This window comes from Anarrhichthys ocellatus, unplaced genomic scaffold (assembly GCF_004355925.1).
Source record: "Anarrhichthys ocellatus isolate YVR2014 unplaced genomic scaffold, GSC_Weel_1.0 scaffold100, whole genome shotgun sequence".
Lineage (NCBI taxonomy): Eukaryota > Metazoa > Chordata > Actinopteri > Perciformes > Anarhichadidae > Anarrhichthys > Anarrhichthys ocellatus.
In genome coordinates this window covers 309,964-317,881 of record NW_022280130.1, presented here as the reverse complement: position 1 = coordinate 317,881, position 7,918 = coordinate 309,964, and positions in this window count along the sequence as shown.

Sequence of the window (7,918 nt, the reverse complement as noted above, 5' to 3'; positions counted from 1 at the left end):
GAACATTAAGAGCTTTGTGAAAGTAGGATTTATGGCAGGGCAGTTGTATTGAATTGCAATAGATTATTCAGGTGTACCTCGCTTGTATAGGAAACCCACTGGTTACAGCATTGCTCCGGTCATACAAGAAACAGACGTCTTTACTGTGTGCAGCCACCTTTACAGTTCCAACCGCACCATGGTGCAAAAAACTGACAGCTGTGTGTTGGATAACGATCACTCACACCACAGCCATGTGTGTGGGGTTCAAATGAAACATGCTTTTCACTTTATGTTTTAGCTTCAGAGATTTACATCAGTGGCCAACTTATCTTTAAAAAAGTTCAGCTTTGAATTGGAACCGCTCACACATGTATAACAGCGAAGCCACAAAGCACATTACTGACGACTGTGCTCTGCCCCGGTGTGGGCGAATGCAAATCCTGCTAATAATTGACATGGAAACTGCACTTCACGGCTTGGTTGTTAGTGGCGCCGTTTACTCCACTGTCACCAAACAGGCACAAGTGAATAAAAAAAACTGCCCTCTTAGGAATCAAGATGCAAACCAGAACTTCTTGGGTTCTTCGGCTTGTCTTTATAGGAGACCCCTTTTTGGTTCCTGGTCAAACCTTATGTGAAGGTTCTACCTGGAACCCTTTGAAAGGGTTCCACCTAGAAACCAACATAAAGGGTTTATACCTACAACCATCTGTGACAGGTTCCACCCAGAAACCCTGTGAGAGCTTCTACAACAGTCCTATGGTGTAATGCTTCCACCCAGAACCTTCTCTGGGGGCTTTATCCGGAACCTTTCCACCTTCTAAGGGTTCTACCAAGAACTCACCCAGGGAGTTCTACCAAGAACCCTTCTATATTCAAAGGGTTTCATCAAGAACCGTTACGGGCAGGGGCTGAGCAATGGTCCTTCAGAACGATGGGCGATTATTTTCGGACAAATGGGCACAAATCCATTGGCACACTTTTTTCAGACTATTGTGGTTTTGAAATATGAAATACTGACGATGTAAAGTGTTGCCATGAAGACATTGGATTTCAAAGCATGGCTAACTCTACGAACAGTTCAAGGCTGAATCTTCATCATTGTTTTGTCACAACAATGTATCCAAGTGCCAATAGCAGGCTCAAACATTTGTTCCACTTACGTATATTCACACAGCTACTGTACTGGCAACCTGGCACAGGTAGAATAATAGTACACTTTATTCATAAAGCACTTTACAAAACACAAATAAATAAATATAAAGCATACTCAGGTAGATGTCAAATATTTACATCGAACAGCATAAAGGGCAGCGTAGAAAATTGAAGACAAAACAAAAAATCAGGCAACAGCTTAGAAACAGAAAAAAATTCTAAAATCATATAACAATTGTAAAACAAAATAAGCTAATGTATAAAACGTGCTAAAATCAGACAATGTTAAAGTTAATATATATACAGTAATAAAGTCAGACAAATCGTAAAAAAAAGTAAACTAACGAGAAAACATACTAAAAGGCCAGAAGGTCCTGGTTTTGAACCTGTTCACCAGCTCAACCTTGAACATCATAAGCGGTGGAGGAAGCAGCTAAAAAAGACAGTTTTAAGATGTTTGCCACTCCATATTTTGCCTGCCGTAGATTAAATGACAGTTTTGCATCCTCAATTGCTCCCATGATTTATTTTGCTCTTTCCTTTAAAGGCCTCCTATAGTGCACCCCCGTGCCTCACAGCTGCACGTCCTACTCTCTCCACTTCCATAGTTTGACATGCTGCAGCTCGTCTCCATTGTTGAAGACAAAAGGCACAGTTTCGAGGAAAGGTGACGGAAATTTGACTGTGCTTCACTTTCCAAAGCAGCAAAGAGATGCTGTAACCCCGGGTACAATCAGTTCACACCTGCAGTGATTACAAAACAAAAAAATTACAAAACAAAAAAATTAGGGAAATATTTTAGGCAGTGTGTACTTATTTTTATCTTGCTTTTTGTCATTGACAGCACAGTCTACACGCTGTCTTGATCCATGTGAGGTTAAACATTTCATCCACAGATCCAAGAATGTTGAAAACATGAACATACCAGATGGGAGGATTTGTTTATTCATTTCAGGCAAGGAAAAGATGACATTGGGTGGTTGTAAAGGAACAAAAACATGATTTATTCAGATGAGAAAGATCTCTTCTATTAAAGTCAGTACGGACCATCAAGACCAAGGACTCCATCGTCGCTCACCGCCACGGGGGCCAGAGTGCTGCTGACATGACACGTTGCAGGAGATAGCCATGCTGGCCTGGGTGTTCCGACGGCCTATTATTACCAAACCCCACCAATACTCATTGGACTTCAAAGTAAACGCAATTGTTCGGAAAATGCAAACTACCCCTGCAACAAACAGAAGCGCATGTCTAATTATTGGGCAAAATGACCTCATTGGACCTTCCCCTTGAAGTTTATTTCCTACCACGACATGACCCGCCCTACTCGGCCTTTGATTGGTTTACCCTGATACTCTTGCTCCTAATCTCATTTCTCATGCCTAACACTAACCAACCCAACCAAGGAAGGCCTCGTGCTTCTGTTTGCTGCAGGTGGATTGTGTATATTCAAAACATTGGGCCTTCGGAGCAATGGCCATTTGTTTTTTGGGATAACGGGTTGTCGGACAAACATTTTGGGACTCTTGGGGTTTCGGAATAATGGGCAGTCCCCCAGGCCTGTGTATATGGGTACACATTGTTCTGTGTGACACTGTAATAAAGTTTGGCATCTTTTCCATCTCTCATCCACATCCCTACAGTACATCTCACTGCCGCATTTCCTACTGTCTTTGAATCAAAATGTATACAAACATTATTTAGGCAGCCCGGTGTTTCCTCTTATACACAACGTCACACTGATCACTGAGTCCACATTTTCTAAAACTCTACACCTCTGCAAAACTACAAGGGGCCACGCATGTAGGGAAAATGCTGCCAACCAAATTGCTCCCGATGGAAGGCCAGCACCTTGCATGGTAGCCTGCTGCCGTCGGTGTGTTTATGGGTGAATGAAAGGCAAAACTGTAAAGCACTTTGGATAAAAGTGCCACGTAAATGCAGTGAATGAGCCAACACAGCAGAAACGGAGTCTTTCTTTGTTGGGTAAAGCTTTAGAAAATTGTAAGACGAAGAAAACGTATGTTAAATATTACGTTTTCGAAGAGCACGAAAAGACTAAAGTGACAAGAACCAACCCGTGTGTTTAAGATTAAATGGTTTAGAGCACAACTTCAACAAGTTCTTTATTGATCTGGTGTCTTACAAAATATATATAAACCTGAAAGCTCCACTTAAAGAACTTCAAGCGGACTGAGGGTCAACGATGATAATTTGACTCATCGACTTTCAGTGGGGCACCGCTACAAGCTACAGTCCATAATGTTGAATCATCGTCTCAAGAACAAATTTCAACAAATAAATAATCATTACATTATTGTTACATTACTTTTAGCTCGGGGTACATAATACAACTGGTAACCGTGAATTGCGCATCACATGTAAACGCGATCCGCGCCGTCTCAAGGTCCAATTCACGAAAGACATTGAACTAATAATATTACACAATATTACCACTGATTGTACTTATCCATGGAGCAAAGTCTAAATGTGCTTTAGGCCACTGCGTTGGTTGTAAGGGAAGAAATGATTTGTTTACTTGTTCGTGTTTATTTTTCATTCTTTTTTTCCCCTCATGTATTCACAAAAATGACATGTGGCCTTTATTCATTTATATTTAATGACACGACTGTCATTGCATTCCAACAACACCCCTTATAAATGCGCTTCAGGTACCACCAACTCTCTGACAACTAATACTGTACCTGCTTGCTGAGTTGGGCTGTTTTGGTCATGAGGCTTATTTTGCATAAGGGGAGAATTTTGTGCCAAATGTCTGCATATTATCTAATTTAAATACGTGCTATTTCTACTTAGGGGTGCATTTCACCCTTTGTGGGTGCTCTGAGAATTACACAGCAGGTTTTTTTGTTCTTATTTGTGCATGTTTAGCAAAAGCTGCGCAATCCTTTTGTCCACTGTGGCATCCAATCACATCCAACAGGCTTTATGAACGCCTACCGGTTGAGGCAGGTACCTCTACGCAGCTACAGGTGCCCCCAAATTGGTCGAGGGTGCCGTCGGGTAGAATTACAGCCGCCAAATGGAACCAAATGGAACTTCAGAAGTTCTGGCTGATGCCGGGGGGGGTGATCTCGCTGGAGGGTGTAGAGGGGTTCATCCAGTGCTCGAATCTCCAGACTCGTCAGTGATGAGACATCTAAAGAGCCAGAACACCACAAGACAGAGACATCACGTTGCTTCACAGAAAGCATGAACCAAGTGTTCACATGTAAAGCAGTACATGTAAGTGTGTCTATTTGTGTGTGTGTGTGTGTGTGTGTGTGTCTCACAGAGAAGAAAAGACTGAAGAGATGAACTGAAGAGAAAAAAGGGACATTAGTTTGAAAGCTGAAGAAAAGAAAAAGAGTGGAAAAAAAGGAAAGGGTAAAAGAGAAAAGGGTAGATGGAGAGAGAAAAAAAGGAGAAGTGTAGAAAAGGGTTTTGTAATCTCAGTATAGTGGTGTTGTGCCGTCTCCATGGCGACAGGCACAAAGGCCCGTGGTTGGCCATTGATGGCTAATTGTATTCTTCACAGCTCTTTTGTTAATTGTTGTCTGCCCAGCTCCCACTTCCTGCTGGGCCACGGCACAAAGCCACGAACAGGAGGGATTAGAAATGGCACATCGGCTCCCCCAACGCACCGCCGGGCTCTCTCTACCTCGTTCTCTCCCTCTCTTTCATTCTCTCTCCTCCTCTTTGTCCCTCTTTCTCCCTCTATCTCTCCCCCCGTCCCCACAGAGCCGCGCCTCCTTTTATCTTCTCCTCACCGTTGTGCGCTCCCGTGACCTCGGCGATTCCGTCCTTCCCTTTCTTCCCGTCTTGATATGAGGTCCTTCGCTTCTTCAGTCCCATTGCCCCGACGTTGTGTCAGCCGCTCGGCTACTGACGCACCGTGCCTATGCATTTAGTAAAAAAAATTTAAATGAGTCACAGTTTTGGCTTTTGTTCACCAAGCCAACGTTTATTTCACCACAGAAAGCTTTTTGGAAACACTGATGTGTAATTGACAACCTCTGGACAAAGTACAGGCCTTCCATTTTGCATCAATGCAAAGGAGTAAAAAAAAGCATAAAAAGGGCTCATCGGCAAAAGAAATTGCAGTCGACTCAGATCAAAACGACTAATGGACTAAGAGGGGGCAGTCCTACTAAAGGCCACCCCTCCCCCCGCTAAGAATTGTCCTACAGTCCCAAAGAGATTTGCCAACTCGGCCATTGGGAACTTGAGATTGTGGCCGATTTTTCGCCATTTTCTGACACTGTTTTGCAGCAACTTTAACAAACAACGTGATGTCATCGACATACGGCGTGTTTCTGTTTCTGCCGTGAGACACCTGTTCATGTACTAAAAGACATCTGATAAAGACAAATTACTATTCTGTCGTGTGACGACAAAAAGACCGAGCATCAATGACAACAACTGAGATATATTGAAACAAACAGACAAAACCAAGCAGAGGTCCAGATGTTCCATCAATAGACCCACTTATGGTTGCAGTACTCTGCATGTACCACTGTTAGAGTAGGAGGAGGAAAAACAAGAGATTACTAGGGAATCTAAAGAGGAAGTAAAGATATTAAAGGTTAATTTCACCCAAATTACACAAAAAAGTTGTTTTCAGTTCAAGGCATTAAAATGATATTTGGAAGAAAAAAAATCTAAATTGCCTTTTGGGGGGAAAAAAGAGTTTTCTCTGGATGCAAGTTTTCTTTCAAATGTTTTTGTGAGGAAAAGAGAATTTGTACTTTTTGTTGTTAATTCAAAGTCACAACACATTTTTAGGTTAGGGGATTAATAAAACATTTAGCTGGAAAGAGACACTGCTGTTGAGTTGGTGGAATATCATTTATTCAGCACAAATGAGATCCTGTTCATCTCGTGTTTGTGTGGCAGCAGATGTTTTGGTGAACATTTCACCACCGTGACGAACAAAGCTGAACCATTCTGCTGAGGATGCAAACTACTGAGGGCAAATTGGAAAACTTTTTTTGTAATTTGGTCAAGCAGAATTTGAAGACGTTAATTTGTTTCATGAGGTGAACTAATTAGTTGATTAATCCATTAGTTTGATCGACGGACAACTATTCCAACCTGTTTTTATGATATATTAATAACTTAAAGGCAGTTATTAAGCAAAAAATGCCAAACATTTGTTAATTCCAGCTTCAACACAACATTTAACCTACAGTATGAAAGTTACTGGGGAGGCTGGTTGAACTTTATGTTTTTAATTAAAAAAAACAATACTAATAAAAATCAGACCCATCCAAACTTTAGTCATATTTAGTTTGGACCTAATCCCTGACTGGGAAAAAATAGCAGAAGAGCACGACAAATGTACACTGACGATAAACAAGATTTGAAACAAGAACTAAATCCTCTCGTTTTACATATGTGGGAATCCTTCCGTGCAAAGGGGACATAAACAAATCTTTAAGTCTTTTGGATAGCTTTTTTAATTTAGTTTTGAAATCACCCCGTGGACTAAAACATATGTGAGCAGAGCTGATCGTACTTAACTTTTGTGGACATGATAGCCATCACTCTGATTTCTCCAGTGGTGGGCCGTCAGGGCCAGCAAGGCCTTCTCTGCTGGCCTAAACAGAAACACAAAGTTATAGCTATATTATAATTTAATAATTTTTCAGAAATACACTACATGTATTATATATTTTTTCCCATTAGCTTATTTTCTCATTGCACATCTCCTGTCTTCCTCAGTTGCTCTGCTTCCAGCCTGCAGCGCTGCTTCCAGTGCAGCTTGTTTTAAGGAGAGCTCTTATCCAATCAGATTCAGCCCCTCTGTCTCTATGTAAGGAGAGAGGCCCGAGGTCACCTAGGTAGACTTTGCAGATTAAAGTAAATGGGGACGATATTTACTAAAGTGCTTTTGAAACCTTTTGGAGAAACCTGAGTGGATCTACAGATCAACAAACACGTTCGCAGGAAACGGAGCTCCACAACATAGTTGATCCCACCTCCGCCGGCGAACCCGGCCCCGCTGCGAACCGGCCGCCGTAGACTGGCGAAATACAACTGGGGAGGCTCGACTGTCACTGGCGTCCATGAATCGAGAAGGACTTCTTACTGGAACTGAAACGATGTACTGGGATTAAACTCTTTGTCAACAAAGAATTCGGTAAGTGACAAACTGCGTTTTTTTTTTTTACATCTGCAGTAACGTTTTTATGAACAATATTTGAATGGCTCGTGCTCTAGTGTGGTGGAATGCGTGGATCCGCTGCAGGTTTGCTGGATTGATTTGTCATGCTTTGTTGTCATATGAATATACAGTATGTGACTGTATGTGACTGGTTCTTATGACTTTGTGGTTGTCATTGTGTTAATTACGTTGATTTGACTATGCATTGTCCGTTAATGACGCAGCGTCCCGTCATGCACGGATTCATGTATTTGCACCGTAGCTGTTCAACTGTAGTAGGACAGCACAGAAGGCCCAGGCATAAAATGCACGGCCCGCCACTGGATTTTTCACAATATTCGGGCACTACCTCCGGCGCCGTTGCTTGGACCCCACACCCATCTTTGAACCATCTCAACCACACACCTGTAAAGTTTCGTGTCTGCGTCTTTCGCTCATCGCGTCGACAAAATGAGTCCACGGACGGGTGGACAGAAATGTAAACAAAACAAAAACAAAGTCCTCAGAACTTCTCCCGGGGCAGTTACTGGTACAGTCGACGTCCCCGGGACCACACGTTGCCATGATGACACACACACACACACACACACACACACACACACACACACACACACA